The sequence below is a fragment of the Gorilla gorilla genome, chromosome 21 (genome assembly GCF_029281585.2).
Source record: "Gorilla gorilla gorilla isolate KB3781 chromosome 21, NHGRI_mGorGor1-v2.1_pri, whole genome shotgun sequence".
NCBI lineage: Eukaryota > Metazoa > Chordata > Mammalia > Primates > Hominidae > Gorilla > Gorilla gorilla.
This window is the reverse complement of record NC_073245.2, coordinates 17,608,353-17,632,240: the sequence shown is the minus strand read 5'-3', so window position 1 is coordinate 17,632,240 and position 23,888 is coordinate 17,608,353.

Sequence of the window (23,888 nt, the reverse complement as noted above, 5' to 3'; positions counted from 1 at the left end):
CTGGTGGCTCTGGAGGTTGAGGCTGGAGTACTGCTTGAGCCATGATTGAACCACTGCACTCTAGCCTGGGCCACAGAGCAAGACCGTGTCTTTAAAAGAAAACAACAAAAGATAGCAAGTGTTGGCAAGAGGTGAGAAAAGGAAACCCTTGCACACTGTTGGTGGGAATGTAAGTTAGTACAGCCATTATAGAAAACTGTATGGAGATTCCCAAAGAGCTTAAAAATAAAATTATCATATGGGCCAGCCACCTCCCTATTTGATACACATCCAAAGGAAAGGAAATTTGTATGTCCAAGAGACATCCGCACTCTTGGACATACCAGTTTCCTTATTTTATTTATTATATTATTTTATTTATTTATTATATTATTTTATTTATCCTGTTAATTGCAGCACTATTCACAATAGCCAAAATGTGGAATCAGTCCAAGTGTCCATCAACAGATGACTGGATAAAGAAAACGTAGCATATATACGCAATGGCGTACAATTCACCTATAAAAGAGAAGGAAATGCTGCCATTCGTGACAACATGGGTGAACCTAGAGGACATTATGTAAAATAGGCCAGGCATGTGACAAATACCACATGATCTCGCTCCCATGTGGAGTCTAAAAACGTAGATCTCATAGAAGCAGAGAGTGCAATGATGGTTTCTAGGGGCTGGGGCGCTACAGGAAGGTAATGGGGACCTGTTGGTAAAAAGTTACAAAACTTCAGTTAAATAAGAAGAATATTTTTAAGAGCTCTATTCTACAACACGGAGGCTATAGTTCATCACAGTGTATTATATTCTTGAAAAATGCTAAGAGAGTAGATTTTAAATATGCTTATTACAAAAATAACAACTATGTAAGGTAATGTGCATATTAATTAGCTTAATTTAGCTATCCTACAATGGCCATATATTTTAAAACATCCCGTTGTACGTAGTAGGTATATACAATTTTATCTGTCAAATTTTGAAAAGAAAAAAGTGTTTTAAAATTTTCTACCAAATTATCATGGAGGATTGTATGTAGACATCCTTTAAAGTATAAATTCCAGCAGCTCATCCTTCTAGAGGCTTTAATAGGACAGCTTCTTATTATCTATGCAAATAAGAGGCAATGTCTCTCTTATTCACAGTCTTTCTACATGTCAAATTTGTACGGGGAAAAAAAAATCTACTCAACTATTGGGATAATACAGTTTATCCTCTCCATCCCTTGCCCCAGAAATCTCCAGATATCTGAAACAAAATGTCAAAAATTGTTTTCTATTTTTCTATTTTGCTTGAACAATGGCCTCATTCTCGACTTTGTGTGTGTTGACACTGTCCTTTTGCTCTGAGCAGTTGTGCATGATCAGCTGCACCAATTAAGAGAATCATTCCCCCAGCTTGGTAGTCAGAAATGCAGGGGAAGTTTAGAATGAGCCCTGGGGGAAGAACTCACATGTACAAATGAAATTATAGTAATATCAGTAGAGAGGATACCTGTTGTATTTTCTTTTTTTCTTAGTGCAAAAGGAATCTTAGGGGAACTGAACACCTGGTGAAATAGTTTGCTCAAATTCATTTAGCAATTTTTTTTCATTCCTATAGGGGAATTAGCAGAGTGCTAAAGGTTTTAAAGAATTCAGATGAAAAGCCATCTGTTCCCTGGGCTTTGTTCAATGTCAATTTAAGGATGGCTTTGGAGATTTCCTATTCCCTAATTAATTCATCTAGATGAGCTCGTGGGGTTGGCTCAATTTATTTTTTGAAAGATGGAAAAAATGCTCCCATCAATTAGTCCTTTGTTATGTTGTGACTGAGATGGAAATAGCTTTTTGCCAAATGGAGCGAGGAGCTGAGAGATGCTTGTGTTTGCCGTGGCCAGGTGTCCTTTGTCATTAGGACTGGCTTTGATGTAAGTACCATTCTCTGGGCCTTTCAGATAATTGGTGAGAAAGCACCTGGCCTCGCAGAAATCTGAGTAATATTTAGCCTGAAGCACAAAGACGGGGAAACCAAAGCAGTGAACAGGAGTCATATTTTAAGTAGAAAAAAACTTTTCTAATAATTTTTTGCATGACCACACGTAATGCATTTTAGTTGGAGGCTGTTTGAGTACTGTTCTCTAGAACCAGATTTTCTGTGTGGACAAGGACTAGGGGGCAGGGAAAGGGTTAACTGGGGGGTTTGGAGAAACAGAAAAGGGAAATAGAGAAAAAGAGGAGGGGGAAAAAAGAGACACACGAGAGGAGAGGTGATGGGTGTCACTAAAAGTGTACAGATCTGCCTGCTTAAATTCTATCTCCTCAAAGATTGGACCATTGAGCCAGTGGCTTGAGCAGGAATCTCCATCCAGGACAAGACACAAAGATATTTGAGGCTCTCTGCTCTCACTCGTTGGGAGACTAGGCTCATTGGGAGTGTAAGGTCGTTCTGCGTAGCATACTGAAAGAAATGATTTTCAAGGAAAAATGATGATCTGAGAGTATTATTTTTAGAATATTAACTAACGAGCTATCATCCTCCAATGTCCTTATTCCTAAGGTGTCTGACAATTCTGTACTGAGGTCATGTCTGGTTTACCTAAATCATAGGTTGTTTCACTAGTTAGGTTAAGCCTTGAACTTTAGTATGCCAGTGGGAAGGAGGGTATGACAGGGGAAATGCCAGCCAGAAAGGAATAGGATGGGAACATCCCAGAACTTCTGCCTGTGTGGATTGTCGGAAAGAGAAGGGAATCAATGAGGAGGGAGAGCAGCCGGTCAGATTCATGCGGTGCCTTTACATTCCTCTCTCAAATCTTGTAGGGTGCCTTTCTCAATCAGTTAAGGGAAAGAAAACAAGTGCAGTTACTGTTTTTCCTGTTTGGGATTTTGGGAATACACTGCCCATCAGGATATCCCAGTAACAGGGTGATGTATATTATTAGCAATGTGACCTGCTCTGTGTGTGTGTGTGTGTGTGTGTGTGTGTGTGTGTGAGAGAGAGAGAGAGAGAGAGAGAGAGAGAGAGAGAGAGAGAGAGAAAGAGAGAGAGAGAACAGGCATGATGGAGTAGCAGCTGCAATTTCCGGCTTGTCTCATTATGGAGTGGAAGCCATTGCCGATGACAACTAGAGAGGAGGAACATCATGGTGTAGGAATAGAAACCTCTGTAGCCAAGAGTATCAGGGTTGACTGCCTGGCTAAAATTGGGCAAGAATCATGGTCAGGCATCTGTGGGAAGGTTGCCAGCAAAAGCCAAGAAAGATCTAAGTCAGCAGGAGGGAACATCATTCTTTGACTAGGCTTAGAAAGCATGGATCACAGTCAGGAGCAGTTAACTATCACAGTAATGCTAGCCAGGCAAGCAATGAAAAGGCAGATACAAGACCTTATTGCCATAGTAGCTCCTGGATAGCCAGACATCATCACAGGACCCTCTCCTGCCAACACACACATGTCCTCATGTCAAGGTGGAACACAAGAGCTCTCCGTCTGTTGGGGGCAGGAGAGAGGGAGATGGAACACAGAATGGCCAAACAGGAGCAGCTGTAAAATTAAAGAAAAAGAAGATATGACATTTACATCACGTTTAAGTTGACTTTTGTACATAAGAAAGATCAAACCAATTGTAAAAACAATCACTTAAAATGCTCTGTTATCTCTGTCCATCTGTATGTAGTATAAGAAAATGTGTGACTCTACACCACAGGATCATTTCAAATATTGAGGAAATACGATTGAGAAAAAAAGTTATTTGGAAAGAACATTTTTTTTAAATTGAGGAATAAATAATTTTGAAAATTTTGCTTCGAAAGTTTTATTCACCACCCAATGTCTTAAGATGAAATTTACATTTCTCCGCATGCCTCTTCAGAGCTTACAGGACCCGTTCCTTGCTCGTCTTGCATCTCTTTTTTTTTTAATTTTTTTTCTTTTTTTTAAATTTTATTATTATTGTACTTTAAGTTGTAGGGTACATGTGTACAATGTGCAGGTTTGTTACATATGTATACATGTGCCATGCTGGTGTGCTGCACCCATTAACTCGTCATTTAGCATTAGGTATATCTCCTAATGCTATCCCTCCCCCCTCCCCCCACCCCACAACAGTCCCTGGAGCGTGATGTTCCCCTTCCTATGTCCATGTGTTCTCATTGCTCAATTCCCATCTATGAGTGAGAACATGCGGTGTTTGGTTTTTTGTCCTTGTGATAGTTTGCTGAGAATGATGGTTTCTAGTTTCATCCATGTCCCTACAAAGCATATGAACTCATCATTTTTTATGACTGCATAGTATTCCACGGTGTATATGTGCCAAATTTTCTTAATCCAGTCTATCGTTGTTGGATATTTGGGTTGGTTCCAAGTCTTTGCTATTGTGAATAGTGCCACAATAAACATACGTGTGCATGTGTCTTTATAGCAGCATGATTTATAATTTGTCTTGCGTCTCTTAACCACATTGCTTCCCTCCAAGCTCTTCCTCTCTGGCAGGATCCAGAGACTCAGGACATTTGTCTCTCCCAGTGCTCGCTGCTCTGGTGTTGCACACTCTGTTCCCTCTGCCTGGAACACCATTTATTTGTTTCTTATAAACAGGCAACCTCTCTCTCCCCACCTCCACTTGCAATCCCATGGGTTACCTGGTCTTCCAAGCATCTACCTACTGTTCTCAAGGGATCTTCCTTCTTTGGCATCATAGACCCATGTGACATCTGGTCATGATGATGAATCCTTCCCAGTGTAGTGTTCTAAATGCATAAAATAAAGAAACTAAGCAAAGGGAACAGGTCCTATTGAAATAAACCTATCAAAATACTAGAGGAAATAAAATTTGATATGTGCACATCTTTATTAATGTTTTAAGTGACAACATGTAGTGGTGGAACTAATAACCTCTCTAATTTCAAAGTGATAATAAGCATAAATGATGTTTAGATATATTTCCTATAGTTGTGATGTGGTGTGAAAATATCTATAATTTCTATTCTGTGATCACAGATTCTGCTGCTACTGTGGTTTGTTGCCTACAGTCATTACAGAAGGAAACGTTAAGTTTTAGTTAGTTATTGAAAATAAAGATGTAATATTTTTCTTAATCCAAGTGCATAGCACTAGGTGAGGAGCCCCTGATTTTTTCACCTGCGCTTTCTGACCCCACAAGTCTAGATTAAACTGTTTCTCTGTCCTCAAGGCATGCAGGACCACTCCTTTCTTACCACATAGCACCCTAGATTGGAACCATTTGTTTATCATCTAAGAACTGTCACTAGATGTTAAGCTTTATGAAGGCAGATTTATCTGGTCATGATGTCCTTATGTTCAGCACTACTGAAATTCAGGAGAAGGTTCCCCATGTAGAACTGTGGCATGACATTGAACCTTTATTTGGTCTGATCACGTTTTAAAAGTATACATAATCTTAGCCCTCAATTCCACACATCATGGCATTTTAAAATAGTTTTTCACATTTAAATCACAGATTCTGTTTGTAAAGACATGTTGAAAATATCTTAGACGGCCTTTAGAGGTTTATGTAAATAATGTAAATGATGTCAGCTCAAAGACAATATTTATTATCAACTCATTGATAACAACAATCTAGATTATATTCACTAATTCATTTAATCACCATCAATTTGGAATATTTGCCCCTTGGATGTGACGTTACTGAAGGTGAGACTTTGGGTAAGTGACAATAGCACAAACAAGGGCAAAAACTCAGAAGTGCTCACACACAGGTCTGCAGGAGCAGCACTCACTGGACAAACTCACTGCCCTAGGATCAGTAGTAGGTATTCATATCCCCTGGTAGCCTCATTGTGTTGAGGCAGTAACCTAAGATTTGGAAAAGCCTGATTTCTGACTTTGCAAGAGTGATTCTGACCCTTGGGCCATGGAACTCTGAAGCTGCATGGTTAGGGAAGCACTGGCCTTCTCCTGGTGTTATCAAGGACCAGGATATGATAGCAAAATAATGTGGCAGAAACTGTGCCCCTCTTCTACCAGCTCAGTAGTGATGACTGGCAGTGGAGGGAGGCACAAGTTCCTGTCCTGCTGTCATCATGATTCCAGAAGTTGAAATTGCAGGTGGATTACATGGTGAACTAGCAGAGAGGTGTTCTTGTTAGTAAGCTAGCAACAACACTGGTGTTCTTGGTTCTTGAAGCATAAACCTCTCCTCTGGCATACTGAGGGTGGGAGGAGGAAGAGTTGGGGTTCAAGCTTCAATGTTGCTCAGCATTGATTGGCTTAAAGATTGCTCAGAGTGGGTTTCCCACAGAACACTGCAGAAGGAAAATTCCCTTTGTGAGAAGCCAGGCTGCAGGGGTCAGACTTGGACAAGTTAGCCCCTATCTCTCAACTATTAATTTATCACTTCCTAAATTTTGTCTCCTTTAAAGATAGGGATGTAATGACAAACTTTTCTAGAACTGTTGGAAAAAGTAAGTTAAATAATGCATATAAAACCCTTAGCATGACTCTTGGCAGGTAATTAGAACTCAAATTTTATTATTATTTTTCTATAACAGTTCATACAATATTGTTGAGGACTTGCTTACAATATTTAAGAAAATTACAATATTTAAGAAAATCAGACTTTCTTCAAGTGCCAAGATTTTTTAGAATACTGTATCAATCTTTTCTTTTCTCTCTTGAGAGTCCAACTTCCTAAGTAGTATATTTAGGTTCCGTATGTATTACTCTGTTCTCTATTGGTTTCCTATGTATGTTCTGATTTCCTAACTAGATTGTACAATTTATACTTCTGCCATACCTCTCACCCCTGGATCCATACCTTTGTTTAGACCAGAGAGCAAAGAAGTTCAGCAGATATATATTTATGATTAGGATAGATATAAGTCTCTTAAAATAGATTCCTTGAAGAAAAGCCAAGGAGACATTCTGCTATATAAATTTGGTATATTTCATTTGGGTTTTGGAATACACTTTAATATATTTATACATTTGAAATTACATTTTTCCAACTATTTGGTGTTTTAGTCCATCATACTACTACAACAAAATACTGTAGGCTGGGTAATTTATAAAGAAGAGAAATTTATATTCTCACAGTTCTCAAGGCTGGGAAGTCTAAGTTCAAGGTGGTGGCAGATTTGGTTTTCTGGTGAGGGCTGATCCCTGCTTCCAAGATGACACCTTGTTGCTGCATCCTCCCAATAGCAGGACGGCTCTGTCCTCACATGGCAGAATAGCTGCAGGGTAAGCGAAAAGAACACTGCGTGAAGCCTCTTTTATAAGGGTCATAATCCCATTCATGAGAGAAGGAGTCCTCATGACTGAATCACCTCTTAAAGGGGCCACCTTTTAATATCATCACGATGACCATTAAGTTTCAACACCTACATTTTATAGGGGACACATTCAAACCATAATATTTGGTCTTTTTACTAATCCCAATAGTCACAGCTTAATTTGTTACATTTTTACAAATATTTTTCTTATTAAAGTTAAATATGTAATATCATGTTTAATACTTCTCCAGAGATATATTTAACTTGCCAGACTTTAGCAGATTCACATCAATGGCTTCTTCTTTTTTTAATCTTATTCAAGGAATCTAACAATTTTTTTAAAGGTGCTGCATCCCACCTCTTTTTCCCCTTCCCTGTGTGGAAGGATGCTGTTAACTCACATCAGTGATGGTCCTGAAATTGACAATCATGGATACGTTTCTTCTCTCACCAGTCCTTTTTCTAGGAAGTGTCTACGCTTCCGACCATGTCATTTCCATGCCACTGCACCCCAATCTACTCAGGCAGATATGGCTCTCACGACACCTAGTCCTTCATTCTGCCAGCTGATCTGCAAATCAGTTCCTCCTGTGACATCTAGATTAACGGAATTGATTCACCTACCTGGAAATTTACCAAATACTTTCCATATGCATAATTGTTCATGTCTTCTTTCCTCTATCTTCTGAATAAAACTAGTAACTCTTTAAGAGATCTAGTTCCAAAATTCCAGTTCTTCCATTTTTTAGCTTGATGGCCATCAGCAAACTATTTAATTTTCTTGCAGCTCAAAGTTCTCATCTTTAAATTTTTATAAACACCTACCTCATTTTTGTTATCTGGAGGTGAAACGAGAACATGTATAAATTCTCCTAGATCAAATATTAAAAAAAATCACACTTACATATCCCCTCCTCCACCCTCAGCCTTATCCCCAGTAAAATTTTTTATATCTTATCTGCTGCAAAATATACCACTATGATTGGTGAGACACGTTAGTCCTTTTTTTTATAACTTCGATCATATTCCTGACATTACCTTATTCTTGGCAATATTAATGTAGCTTGCATATAAATATTTTCATACTTTTCTCTCTCTTTACCCCCTTCACACTCTGTTTCTTGGGGATAGAGAAAGGGTTAGCAAATAAAATGGAAAATGAAAAGAGAAAGAAAGTGTAGGGAGAAAGAGGGAGAGAGGAAGGAAAAGAAAGAAGAGAGCCAACACATTATGGACACCATGGTGCATAGAAAGAGTGTGTGTATTTGTTAGTGGAGATTAGAGATATGGGTTGGAGTAGACAGTGATAAAAGAGGAGGAGTATTCAGGATGACCTAAAGTCCTGGTTTGCCTGGGACTGAGGGGCTTCTCGGGACGCAGGACATTCAGTGGCAAGCATAATGAGTTGGTCACTTTAGGTGGAATGGAAGTACAGCAGGCCAAATTCAATAACTAGAAACTAAATCAGAAGGCAATGAGTTGGTTGTTTTGGAGAGTGGATTCAGACACTCAAACCACTGGTTGTTAAAACATTTCTTAATACTAAAAGGAAAAATTATGGTAAATCCTTTAAGAATGGAAGCCAAAACTAATTTCCATAAAAGGGGACCTGAAGATGAAAGAGGGAGCTCTCCCTGACTGTGGTCAAAGAACCACTGTCACCAAAGTGTGAGGAGCAAGCACACTGAGGCCAGAATGCCAGAATAATCAGGCCAGAGTAAGGTACAGTGGAGACCCAGAGAGTCAAGTCCAAGTCATTGCTCCATTTGTGAGTCAACCCTGAGGACCAATTACACACAGGGCAAACACTCAGGCGAGGTCATGAATGCTATTCTTCCTGATTTCTGGTGCTGCTTATCAGAAAAAAAACAAATTAGTGTCAACCTTCTTCATCACCACTGATATGGCCTTCTTGATTTACCTGTGGCATTATCACAGTCTCAGGCTTTGCCACAGACATTAGTTTCTTAATATAAAGCTGCTACAGACAAAATGAAAAACGTCTCTGGAGAAGAATTTTAATGTTTCTGATCCAAAGTCACAAGGAAAAGCATGGTACTTATGAATCTGAAGTCAGGGTTTAAAAGTCCTCAAATCCCTTGGAAAAGGATCATTTTTGGCTCTGTTTGTTTTTTTCCATGAAAGAATAATGGTAATTTTTAAAAGGATTTTCAAAGCACGCGGTGATATCATCAAGTGAACAAGCTAGAAGGCCTAACATTAAAAACCCATAGAATGATCTTGAACTATCATTAGTGCTGGAGGCAGGCCTGTGATCTGCTTGAACTGCTTGCCTTTGCTTCCAGTTCCGATACAGATTTTAGTTTATTTTTTCAATATCAAAGAGCTGATAGAACTGGGGAAATCCAGATTCCTTTCTCTAAGTCACTGGCCTCATGACAAGCTATATTAGACATGCCCTTGTGGTGAGGGGATTAAAATATTACTAGCTTTGTTTTGAAACAGTGACACAGAGTGTGTTTTTGGAATCTTTCTGAGGTGGTTTGGGACCTCAACTTGCCTGGTAACCACAGCTTCTGGACTAATCCAACTCACAGTTTGGGAATTTCCAAAGTGACTATTAACAGGGTGCCTTGGTTTATGTAACACTGTCTGTTCTAGTCTACAGCTTGCCTTCTAACAGGTGAGCAGACCCTTTCTTTAAACAGCAGGTGGGGGACTTATTTACATTTCACCTCCAGACAGCAAATTTGGAGGGCATTTCTTATGCCAAAACTTCTCCAACTTTAATGGACACCCAGGTCACAGAATCTTCTGGAAACCTTGCTGAATAGTTAAGCAAAGCATTTCCAATCCGGTGATGGTGCTGCTATGAGTCCACAAACGATTCTCTGCAAAATAAAGTGTGCTTGTGGCAGGAGAGTACCATGTGTTTTCAGGACACTCAGAATTTATGAGTCTAATTTGTCCTTAGGGACCAGTGCAGCAACGTCAAATCAAGTAAATGTCTTTGGCTCTAATAAACTTGTCTGAATTTATGTATTATGAAAATGCCTCTGGAGATCATTTTCTTCATGACATTTACGATTCTCTGTTAGAGTTTTGTGGTATCTCTCCTCTGCTACTCAATGTGATGGTGGGTGTTGCACATTTGATTCGCTGAGCTAAGGTTTGCTATCCTTGCTTATTATTACACAGAGGAATTGGTAGTTCACGGTCTGACTCAACACATGGGCTTCCTAATACTCTATCTAGAGAGGAATAGGCACAAAATACCCATCCTCAGATTAAACGAAACAGATGGCTCTTATTCAAAGAAACTCTTACTCAAATGGAATGAACATTTAAATAAATGTGGTTATCGCTGCGAAGAGAATATAAAATGAAAATTAAAAAGTGGAAAGCATATATTCAAAGACAAAGCCAATGAGTTAAAACAGTGGCCCTGTTTCCTCTTTATTCTAACTGGTCTCATGAAGAAAGCACCCCAGAGAGCCACCCACCGTGACACCCACCCTGAGCATTAAGGCATAGGAGCTGGGTTGAAATACTTTTAGATGAGAAGCAGGAGTCTTCAGTTGTAAAGAGTTAGAATTTACACACTTTATTCCCTGTGTGGAGGGTGTGTTTCTGACAGCTGAATGTGGGCTGAACTTTGTCTAGTTTCTTTAAGTCACATGATCACTTGGAAATCATTTCTTTTCTTTTTTTTCAATAATTTAGTTCACAGCTATTCCCAACAGCTGAGACCTGTCAAATATTACTGAATTTAAAGGAATCGCTTAATGCCAACCTTCATCCTCTCCTAATTCACTGTGGTGGTTAGTAGCAGGCTTTCAGATTTGCCGTTTTTTTTCAATATATAATGGAGTGGAAAGCTGCTTCATAGCAAGGCTTATTACTCTATTTCTGTGTAGTTGTTAATCAGAGGACAAATGAACACTCACTAGAGCCTTCTGTTTGCACATAAAATAAGAGTCTTGTGGTCATGAGTGTTTTCGCGCTAACCAAAATAGAAACCCAAATGGAACAGAGGGCATGGGGGTTATTTAATTGTATATAATTCCGTGATAAACCTATGTGAATATACCTCTTGAATATGCATTAATTTTTTATCTTCTTCATGCAAAGGTGATCAATTTCAGTTTCTAAGTTTTTCTCATCCACTCACCAGCCATTTCTCCCTTTTCCATGACTCCAACTTCTAGCTGAACAACAGAAGAGTTGAATCATAAAAGAAGAGTCCAAAAAAACTTTTATTTGTTTGAAGAAAATTCTTTCCATGTGTTCTGCTTCTTCCTTTGCTAATTTGGGTCATGTGCTTTTCTTTAGTCATCTATCCCAGGCAGAGAATGGCCTGGGTCCTCCTCCCCTCACCACAGAGAGGTCTGGAGGTCTACAAGTGGTAACTGAAGACTGCTGGACTCACCACATCCTACAAAAACTGTAATAGCTGCTTTAGGCTAAGAGGTTCCACTGGAATTTGAGGCTAAGAACACAAAGTAAGCCAAAAAACTAAAAGGGCTGCAAGGCAGGACTTGCGTTGATTGAAGGAGAGAAGGAAAAGGAGGAGGGAAGAACAAGAAAGAACCAATATCAAGAGTACAGAGTATAGGCCAGGAGAAAGCAAGAGAGCTTCGTGTTTGCATAACAATTTGTGTTCTGCACACCTGGAGAAAAAAGATGTAGTTTCATATTAAGGATAAAATCAAACTATTAGTGCAGATTGCTACTTCTGAAGATAAAATTGCATGTATGTTAGGTAAACAGAACAACTAACCTGCAAAAGTTTAGAATTCACCCAGGTTTGTACCTAACTTCTATATGACCTGCTCTTTTAAAGTCTGGGGGAAATAGAGGGTTTCCCTATAATTTTCTACTCTATTTTTAGGGAAACTGGATAATGCTTTTTGGAAGCCATGCTTAACTTTTTTCAGTGATTTTTCTCTGCAGATCTCATGAAACATTCATTGCCTGTGCTACTTTTTGGCCATAATTCAAGGTCCATTGTGATGTACATTGTTGTACTCTTTTCTAGTATTTTTTTCTTAGTCCTTGAATTCTTATTTGAATTTTGTTTTAGTTTTTGAATTTTATTTTTCTTTGTGCCTAGAATAATTTGTTTTAAAATATGTCTATGTGTTCTTTTATATCCTCATTTGGAGGCAATCTACATTCCCCCTTACACTGAATCTAGGTAGGCTTGTGATTGCTTTGATTAACAGAATACAGCAAAAGTGATAACTTATTACCAAAAACACAGAGCTGGAAAACCACAATCTGCTTCCAACAGTGTATCATAAAAGACCATGTAGACTTAGCCTTGTTTGCTGGTCAGATTCACTCTTGGTGTCCTGAAATACTATGTTTAAAATTCGGCCAACCTGACACCACAATGCTGCAGCAGCCACCTGCAGGTATTTCAGTTGATAGTCCTTGCTGTGTTGGTCCTTTGGTTATCACAATGCAGGCACAGATCTGTGCATGAAGATGTTATGTTGAAAGACTATCCTCCAGCCACAGCCTTTACAGTTAGCCTAGCTGAGGCCCCATACACCATGAAGCAGACAAGCCATAGTTACCACACCTCTCTGTAAGCATAATGCAATGGTTGTGGTTTTACAGCACTATGTATTTAGGTAGTTTGCTACATAGCAATAGATAACTGGAATGCAAGAGAAAAACTCATAAAAAGTACATTTTTCATTGACTTGAGGGTAGTTTCAGCCAGTAATTATTGGGTAGACTTGAGGGTGAGAGTAGGAGACAAACCAAGATATTTATCTCTCTCTCTGTGCGTCAGGCAATGTCTTGTGTGACTCTTTTATGGTTCCAGCTCCTGGCAGGTTGTCCTTGAAGTGGTTTTAGCAACTACCTGGAGAGGCCAGCTCCTGGTCTCTAGGAAAAACCTCTTTCCTCTGACTACTTCATCCTAGTGTTACCAGAAAGGGGTCCTGATCCAGACCCCAAGAGAGGGTTTTTGAACCTTTCACAGGGAAGAATTTGGGATGAGTCCACAGAGTGAAGTAAAATCAAATTGATTAAAAAAGTAAAGGAATAATGAATGTCTGCTCCATATGCAGAGCAGGTGCAGCGTCATGGGCTGCTCAACTGAGTATACTTATAGTTATTTCTTTATTATATGCTAAACAAGTGTGGATTATTCATGAGTTTTTTGGGAACGGGATGGGCAATTCCCAGAACTGAGGTTTCCTCCCCTTTTTAGACCATATGGGGTAACTTCCTGACATTGCCATGGCATTTGTAAACTTAGACCATATAGGGTAACTTCCTGACATTGCCATGGCATTTGTAAACTGTCATGGCACTGGTGGGAGTGTGTTTTAGCATGCTAATGCATTATAATTAACATATAATGAGCAGTGAGGAAGAACAGAAGTCACTTTCATCAGCATCTTGGTTTTCGTGGGTTTTGGCTGGCTTCTTTACTGCATGCTGTTTTATCTGCAAGGTCTTTGTGACCTTTATCTTATGCTCCTATCTCATCCTATGACTAAGAATTCCTAACCTCCTGGGAATGCAGCCCAGTAGGTCTGAACCTTATTTTACCTAGCCCTGATTCAAGATGGATTCACTCTGGTTCAAATTCCTCTGACAGTAGATGCTGTCTGTTATTGTTCATCTCTGAATTGCCCTCCTGTCCCCTCACTTACCTTTCAACTCTCTTTTTAAGCTAGTTGTCAATATTGGTATTTTGTTTTGTTTTGTTTTGTTTTTTCTGTTAAACTACTTTTTTGCTTCACTGGCTCTGGTTGATACAGGCTGCAAGTTATATTTCTTTACATACTCAACTGAACACAGAAAATATGTAACTGATTTTAGTTGGTTCATTATATACATACAAGTCTGCAGAAAAGTCATTCTAATGAGGTGGGATTGGAGATTCCCTTGTAGTATCAAGTTGACTGTAATCCTTCCAGAAGTCTACCATCACACTTACACTTGAGTATGATTTTATAAGAACTCCTGTGCACTCAGTCAATTCCCTTGAAGGAGCAAATTGACAAAAGTTTTAATGAGTCACTCTTTGATATGGAAGAAGGTTATTTGAGCCACTGTTCTCTAACTGGTGCTTCCAGCTTAACCTTTGATTTTTTTTGAAGGGAAGAGAATGGGAAATATATTAGAAGTTAATACATAGCACAGGTTTGTAACTGCTCTGCTTCAGCTATAGGACTTACTCATCTCATTGGTATCTATTTAAAAAACTTAGATCTTATAAAAATTTATCTATGTATCTATATTATATGAAATTGTGATTGAGGCAGATAAGATATCCATGGAAAGTTTGATTCCTTCTAACCTCAAGAGATTAGCTAATATATGGAAAGTACTATGAAAGTAGCTTGAATGACCTGTTATAGTAACACAGATTCAAGAGTAAATGTCCCCTTTTCCATCCTGTAGTATTACATTTGCTGTAGTGGGCTGTAGTCATAGATCTGTAAGACCTGCCAGGTAACCATGTTTGAATTACTTATTTTATTTTTGATCCATGAAGTCCATATGTATAAAGTGAAAGCTTAGTGTATTGGGTCACTCTTGCATTGCTATAAAGAAATACCTGAGACTGAGTAACTTATAAAGAAAGATGTTTAATGGCCTCACAACTCCACATGCTGTACAGAAAGCATGATGCTGGTATCTGTTTGGTTTCTTGGAAGCCCACAGGAAACTTACAATCATGGCGGAAGGTGAGGGGGAAGCAGCACTTCTCATGGTCAGAGAAGGAGCATAAGAGAGAGGGAGGAGGTGCTACACACTTTTAAACAACCAGATCTTGCAAGAACTCACTCACTGTCATGACAACAGCACCAAGAGGATAGTGCTAAACCATTCATGAAGGATCTACCCCACGATTCAATCACCTCTAACCAGGTCCCACTTCCAACATTGGGGATTAAAATTTGACATGAGATTTGGGTGGGGACATGGATCCAAACCACATCATTTGGACTTACCCCTCAGATCACTTTAACTTAAACATTCTGAATCATTCAGTCTTAATACCTGATTTCATGCTTTTTCCCAGGTGGCCTCCTTCCTTATTGTTGTTATTTTTTAACATTGTTTCCTTATGCAAATAAAGCGATACATTCATTGCTGTCTTAGTTCATTTTGTGCTGATACCAAAATGCCAGAGACTAGGTAATTTGTAATGAACAGAAATTTATTTCTCACAATTCTGGAGGCTGGGGTTTCCAAGATCAGTGTGCCAGCATCTGGTGAGGACTTTCTTCCTGCAGTCTCACATGCTGGAAGGAAAAAGGGCAAGAGAAGACCAACTCCCTATCTGAAACCCCTTTGTAAGGGAGCCTAATCCCATTCATGGAGGAAGTGTCATCAGGGCATTAGGCCCTGCCTGCCAATACTATCACATTGATAACACATGGATTTTGGAGAGAACACTTTCAGACTGTAGCATTCTTCTCCTGTTCCTCAAGATTTATGTTCCTCTCCCATACAAAATACTTTCATTCCACCCCAATGGGTCTTAACTCATTCCAACATTAAATTCTAAGCACAAAGTCTCATCTAAATCAAATATAGGTGAGACTCAGGGCACAATTCATGCTGAGGCAAATTTTCCTTCAGAGGAAAGCCTGTGAAGTCAAACAAATTATGTGCTTTCAAAAGACACTGGTGGGATAGGCATTCACATTCCCAAAGGCAGAACTAGGAAAGAGGAATGAAGTAACAGGTTCTAAGTAAATCCAAAATCTAACAGGGCAAGCAACATTAAATGTTAAGGCTTAAGGATTCTCATCATTGATCTTACGTCCCACTTTTCAAGCACACTAGGGTGGTGGTTCAGCCCCCAAAAACTTGGGAAGCCCTGCCTGATGGCTTTGCTGAAAACGTTTCTTACTTCAGCTTTCATGCATCGAATTCGCATGCCTGTGGCTTTCCCAGGCTGGCACTAGATGCTTGTGGCTCTACAGTGCTGGGGTTTGGGGGCAGCTCCACATTCATAGCTTCATTTGGCATTGCCTTAGTTGGGATTCTTCATCATCCCTTGAAATCTAAGTGGAAAAAGTCATACCTCCAACACTCTTGCACTCTGTGCTCCTGCAGAATTAGCACCATGTGGATGCTGCCAAGGCTCACCACTTGTACCCTCCAGAGTGGCAGCCTGAGCTGCACCTGGGCTTGCTTGAGCCACAGTTGGAGTGCCCAAAAGGCATGGTGCCAGAATGTGGAAAGTTGAGCTCCTTGGCAGCAATTGCAGTAAGCCCTGAGGTCCCTGGGTTCCCTGGATCCATGTGTTTAAATCATTCCGCCCTTAAGTCCCTAACACTGTGGGCCTGTGATGGAAAGGACAACCTGAAGACCTCTAAAATGCCCTTGGGGTCATTCTCCCATTGTCTTGATGAATAACACTTTGCTTTCTTCTATCCATTCTAATCTCAAATGGTCACTTGTCCACACTGTTTGTTTTCTTTCCTAAACACGCTTTTTCACTCTTCACATATGGCTAGGCTGAGAATTTCCCAAATCTTTACGTATGGTTTCCCTTTTAATTATAGATTCCATCTTTAAACTATTTCCCTCTTCTCCTCATTTACTATAAGCAGTTAAGAGAAGCCATGAGGCACCATGAATGCTTTGGTGCTTAGTGATTTCTTCCAGCAAACATCCTAGCTTATTGCTCTTAAGTCCCACCTTCCTTTAGTCCTGGAACTGGACATAATTCAGCCAAGAGCTTAGTCATTTTGTAACAAAGATGACCTTTCCTCCAGTTTTCAATACCTTGTTCCTCATTTTCATCTGAGACTTCATCAGCATAGTTTCCATTGTCAGGACCTTTCTTAAGTAAGAAGATTTAGGCTTTCTTCTTCTGAGCCCTCACCAGAATCACTTCTAATGCTTTATTCTTGTCAAAAGATATTTTCTCCAGCGTTCACTCAGAGACTGTTCTAGTCTCTATCTATTACCCAGTTTCAAAGCCACTTCCAGCATTTTCATTATTTATTATAGCAGCACCTCACTTCTGACACAATTTTTGCCTTAGTTTCTTCTGTGCTGCTATAACAGAGTACCACTGACTAGGTAATAAAGAACAAAAAATTATTTCTCACAGTTCCAGTGGCTGCAAAATCCAAGATTAAGGATTCAGCATCTGGTGAGGGCTTTCTTGCTGCATCTTCACATGGCAGAAGGCAGAAGGGCAAAGGACCAAATCTATAGATTCATTGCAATCCCTGTCAAAATGCCAGTATCATTTTTTCACTGAATTAGACAAAATCAATTCTAAAATTTATATGAAACCAAAAGAGAGCCCAAGTAATCAAAGCAATCCTAAGCAGAAAGAACAAAGCTGGAGGCATCACATTACCTGGCTTCAAATTATACTACTACAAGTCTATAGTAACCAAAACAACAGGGTACTGGTGTAAAAATAGACACATAGATTGGCAGAACAGAATAGAAACCAAAGAAATAAAGCCACATATCTACAGTCAACTGATCTTTTACCAAGATGACAAAAACATACACTGAGGAAAGGGCATCCTTGTCAATAAATGGGGCTGGAAAAATTGAATTGCCATATGCAGAAGAATGAAACTGGACCCATATCTCTCACCATATACTAAAATTAACACACAATGGATTAAAGACTTAAATGTAAGTTCTAAAACCATAAAAATACTAGATAAAACCAGCAAAAACTCTTTTGGATATTGGTCTAGGCAAGTAAGACTAAGACCTCAAAAACACAAGCAACAAAAACAAAAATAGACAAATGGAACTGAAAAAGCTTCTGGTCAGCAAGAGAAATACTTAACAGAGTGAACATACAACCTGCAGAATAGAAGGAAATATTTGTAAAGTATGCATCTGACAGGTACTGATATCTAGAATTTACAAGAAACTCAAACAACTCAACAACTACAACAAAAATAACCCTATTAAAAAGTGGGCAAAGGACATGATAGACAGTTTTTAAAAGAAGACATACAAATGGCCAACAGGCATCAGAAAAAATGCTCAACATCACTATTCATAAGAGAAATGCAAATTAAAACCACCATGAGATATCATCTTACACCAGTCAGAATGGCTATTATTAAAAATTCAAAAAATAACAGATGTTGGCAAGGATGCAGAGAAAAGGGAATACATTTGCTATTGGTGGGAATGTAAATTAGTACAATCTCTATGGAAAACAGTATGGAGATTTCTCCAAGAACTAAAAATGGAGTTAGTATTCAATCCAGCAATCCCACTACTGGATATTTACCCGGAGAAAAAGAAATTGTTGAGTAAAAAAGATATCTGCACTCATAAGTTTATTGCAGTACTAACCAGAACTGCAAAGATACGGAATCAACCTTAGTGTCCATCAATGGATGATTGGATAAAGAAAATGTGGTGTGTGTGTATATATACACATATATACACACATACATACACAACATATATATATATATATATACACACATACATACACAACGGCATACTAGTCAGTAATAAAAAAGAATGAAATCGTCCTTTGCAGCAACATGGATGGAATTGGAGGCTGTTACCTTAAGTCAAACAACTCAGAAATAGAAAGTCAAATACTACATGTTTTCACTTATAGGGGGGAGCTAAATAATGTGGACACATGGATGTAGAGTGTGGAATAATAGACACTGGAGAGTCAGAAGGGTGGGAGATTAGGTGAAGGGTGAGGGATGAGAAATTACTGATAGGGTACAAGGTATGCCGTTTGGGTGATAATTGCACTAAAAGCCCAAACTTCACCACTATGCAATGTATCCACATAACAAGACTGCTCTTGTACCAATTAAATGTTTACAACTTATTTTTTTTAAAAAAAAAGAATAGCAAAAGAGAACTAAGTCTTTCAATGAAGACCTTTCATAAAGGCACCTAATCCCATCCACAAGGGAGGAGGCTTCGTGGTTTAGTTATGTTTTAAAAGACCCAGCCTGTTGATACTGTTACATTTACCAACACCTGAATTTTGAAGGAGACGTATTCAAATCATAATAGTCAGATATGTCATTCATGGAAAGCTGGATTCCTTCTAACCTCAGCAGGTTAGTTAATACATGAAGGCAGCTTGAAAGAACCGTTAGAGTGGCACAGATTCAAAAGCAAATGTCCTCTTTTTTAGCCTGTTTTGTTAAGCTTGCAGAACTGGGCTGTAGTCATGGGTCTATAAGACCTGTTACATAACCCTGCCTGAATCACTTAGTCTTTTTGGTCCATGACGTCCATATGTATAAAATTAAAGTGTTGTATTTGCCCCTTGTATCACTTCAGGTGGAATATTCTGATCATTTCCTCTAAATGCTTCATTGTATGCGCTTTCCCAGGCAGCTTCTTTATTTGTCATTGCTGTTTTTCTTAAAACATTATGAAATCATTGCTTCTAAAGCAAAAGAAGGAATGAGATCCCTGATACAGGATGTTGAATTACAAGCAACTTTATCATAGTTGCATCCTACCTTCATTTGCACCTAAATCTGATGTTATAGTGAATGATGGAGTAAAGCAACCCCAGGATGGGGCCCTTCCCTATCTGTGACTATTTAGATTTGGTTTGGAGCCTCCTGTAAGGTATAGATGACAGCCAACGCTTCTTATAGTTTATTAAATCTACACAACACTGATTTTTAAAAATATGATTGTTAAAGGACTTTTCCATTGAAATCCATTACAATTTTTTACAACAGGAGCAGTGCAGCATGAGAGCTACATTTGTGTGGGTAACTGAATGAGTAAGGTATAGATCACAGACTATCCTTCTTATAGTTTATCAAATATATACAACATTGATTTTAAAAAATATGATTGTTAAATGACTTTTCCATTGAAATTCGTTATTTTTTTTATGACAGGAACAATGCAGCATGAGAGCTACATTTGTGTGGGTAACTGTATGAAATGAACTTACTTATCCCACCTTATTCCTAAGACTAAGAAAGCAAAACTAATTCCTTCCATTGATCACCAGGATGCCCATGAAAATTGGAAACCTCAAATGATCTTTGGTAACTATTCTCCCTTTCTCTAAATAAACAGCCTTCCCAGTAGCCCAAAGGCCCTAGGTTTTATAGAGCATTTGAAGACTCAAGTTAGTACTTGTGGGTATGTCTTACTTTGTTTGTCATTATTCTTATAGTGAGAGTTCTGCTGTGATAATTTGGAGGGCAGAGGCAGCTTGTAAACAATGGTTTAGGGCCCTTTTCATGTTTGTGGACCTGTTTTCATTGACCAAAGAAGATTATCTCTGGAGTTGAACCAGATGAGTTTAAATCCTTATTTTTTCATCCCGCTATGAGATCAGGTTTTTAAACTCTCTGATTATTTTGGGATTTTTACCTACAATTTTTAATAAGCATTATGGAAAGAGAGATGTATGTATGGTGTAGTGCCTCAAGCATAATGTCAGCTCATGAAAGACATTTAATATTCATTGTTGCTTTCTTGTTCCTCTCAGAAAGTGGATACCAGAAAACTCCCTAGCACATATTTTCTTTGCATAAAATACATAGTTAGGGGTATATCCTCCAAAAATTAGAGTAATATAGAGAGGACAAGAGGGCAATTGAATGTGATGACCAAAAAGTTACCATTGTGTGAAGTTCATTTTGGCAGTAGAATTTTGGAGCCTACTTTATTTTGTTTATTTTTCAATTTCATCTTTAATTTATTTAAATAAACCTACTGTCATTAATTTTTTGCAAAAAGATGACCAGATATATGAAACTTGAACTTGAGATTCCTAGAAGATAATCATGCTGATGTCTTTGAAAACTGTGATTTTTAAAAAATCTTTTAAAAGATGTATTTTCTTGATTTTTTTTTTCTTAAAAAGAATTGTATTCAATGAACTCCTATGAGTTGTGTGTCAAAAGTACTACATAAGAGCAGTGACATGTCCCATTAATATTTTTATCTTCATTTTCTTTTCATACATAAGCACTTTTCTCCTGAATACTATCATTTGTGTAGCTTGTATGTGCTACTTTAAATACTGTAATGCTATTCAGCTAACATTGGCAGGGGTAAACTTCTGATCTAACTATAGGTTTTTTTAATCAAAATATATTTTCAAACTTTGCTAAGTGCTTCTTGGTGGTAAATGTGTCAGGCAAGTGAGTCTTAGTCTCAGCTGACCTTGGGGCTCTGTGGCAGTCTTTGAAAGACTGTAAAGCAAGTCTTCACATCTCCAAATAGCTTTGAGGCAATACTCATAGGCACACAGACCAAATGGATTGTGTAGCATTTAAGAGATCCAAGACACCAACTACAACATTTTATAGATAAGAGCTTAGAGGACTATTATATGTTGATAACATAGCTTATTAGTGGCAACAATCTTGGGTCCAAATCCAGCAGTTTCCATTTGAGAGTTGCAGTAGTTTCAGAAAGTTACTGAACCTCTTTAAAACACACTTTTTCAAAGAATAAGGTCGTTGCTCAAAGTCAAATGGTATAGTTATTATCTCTGTTGTACAGTGCAGAAAATAAAGTTGTATTGTAAAATTTGTCCTACCTTTGTACCCTACCATTCTTGACGCCAAAACAGACACGGATGCCTTCCAATGTAATGAATATTGGTATGTTCACCATAGTATTTGTTCACAGTTCTTACTTATTTCCCACTCTGTGGGTGATATGTACTTCCTCACTTCATTGTCTTGGGGGCACATGACTTGCCGTAACCAACGAAATGTCAGTTCTGAATGGAAGTTAAATACCTTAAATACTAGATACTATGTCTGACTTGAGAGTTCAAGCCAGATGGGGTGATAACAAAAATATATCCAAATCTAAGAGAGTATTTTCATTTGATAAGGACAAAGGTTAGTATAATTTCAAGTCTGGTGCTAATCTGCGTAAATGCTATCCTTATTGAAAGTTGAAAGTGTGTTGCATGTTATTGTAACCACCCAATGGGTTCTCCTTGCCTGCTGCCTAGATAGAGCAGATTGATCAGGTCAGGGGAATTGCAATAAAGAGTTTAATTCATGCAGAAACAGCTGCACAGGAGACTGGAGTTGTATTATTACTCAAATAGGTGTTTCTGAAAACTCAGGGATCAAAGTTTTTGAGGATAATTTGATGGGTAGGGGGTCAGAAAGTGTGAAATGTTGATTGGTCAGGTTGAAGATGAAATTATAGGGAGTTGAAGCTGTCCTCTTGTGCTGAGTCAGTTCCTGATGGGGGCCATAAGACCAGATCAGTCAGTTTATGGATCTCAGTTGTGCTAACTGATCAATTGAAGGCAGAGTCTGCAAAATATCTCGATCTCTAATCTTAGGTTTTACAATAGAGATGTTATCCCTAGGAGCAATTTGGGGAGGTTCAGAATCTTGTGGCTTCCAGTTGTGTGACTCCTAAACTACAATTTTTAAGCCCATAGCTAATTTGTTAGTCCCACATAGGCAGTCTAGTCCCCAGGCAGGAAGGGGGTTTGTTTTGGGAAAAGGCTGTTATTGTCTTTATTTCAAAGTTAAATGATAAACTAAGTTCCTCTCAAAGTTAGTTTGGTCTATATCCAGTAATGAACATGGACAGCTTGGAGGTTAGAAGCAAGAGGAAGATGGATAGTTCAAATCTCTTTCACTATCATAATTGTTTTAGTTATAATTTTTGCAAAGACAGTTTCATTATCAGCAGTAAGAAAATTATTTTGAAGTCAAGCTTCCATAGCAGCCACTTAACAACACTTTAATGTTCATTTATTTCTGGTGAAATAACAGACCACAACAATGACCACATCTCTCCCAAAAAGTGTGAACTGCTGCGCCCATGACTTGCGGTCCATGAACTGACCAGATCTGTGCTCTGCAAATCAAAGTTGAATCTAATCAGCGGCAATTCTGGGTGCTTACATTTATGCAGTAAAAACAAACAAAAAACTCCTTAGAAATCATTAAAGGGATGATTGCTTTTATGTTTACTGCTAAAAATTTAGAAAATATAGAATACCTCAGGAAATAGTGAAATAAATATATATGTACAATATCCAGATTTAACAAATATTTAGTCAATTTTCATGTATTTTAAATAAAGGAATGAGGGCATTAAAGGTCAAGTTTCTACTTTTTCCTCCCCCATCTTATTCTCTGAGGCAACCATTATGGTGAGTTTGGTGTACATGTTTCCAGTCCATGTTTTTATAATTTTCCTTGATAGATTCATAATTTATTCATAAATAACACGTGGTCTTACTTTGCATTTTAACATTTACATAGATGTTATCATACTCTATGTATCATTTTGTGACTACATATTTCAATGTCAATATTCTTTTGAAATTTCAGGTTATTGCAAATATATATAATCATATATGTATATAAATAAATGCATGTATTTTATTTATTTTAAATATTGTATATTGCATTATATAATTTTAACATATCTTTATCCATTTCCCTTTTGATGAACATTTGCCTTCCAATATTTTACTGCTACATAAAATGTTACCCTAAGAATAAAGAAATAAACCCCTGAAACTAATGTGTAAAGAAGCTAATGAGTAAACACATGAAAGTAATGTGTTTTTTTTACCATTTTTGATATTGTGTGAAATCCAATTTACTTTTCTTCTTTATAGTTATACTCTAAAGTACCTTACATTTTCTTAAAAACAAAACATAATACAGTACAAACTAGGAAAATGATGTCTCTGAATGAACCAACTGGGAAAAGAGTGGCAGGCCA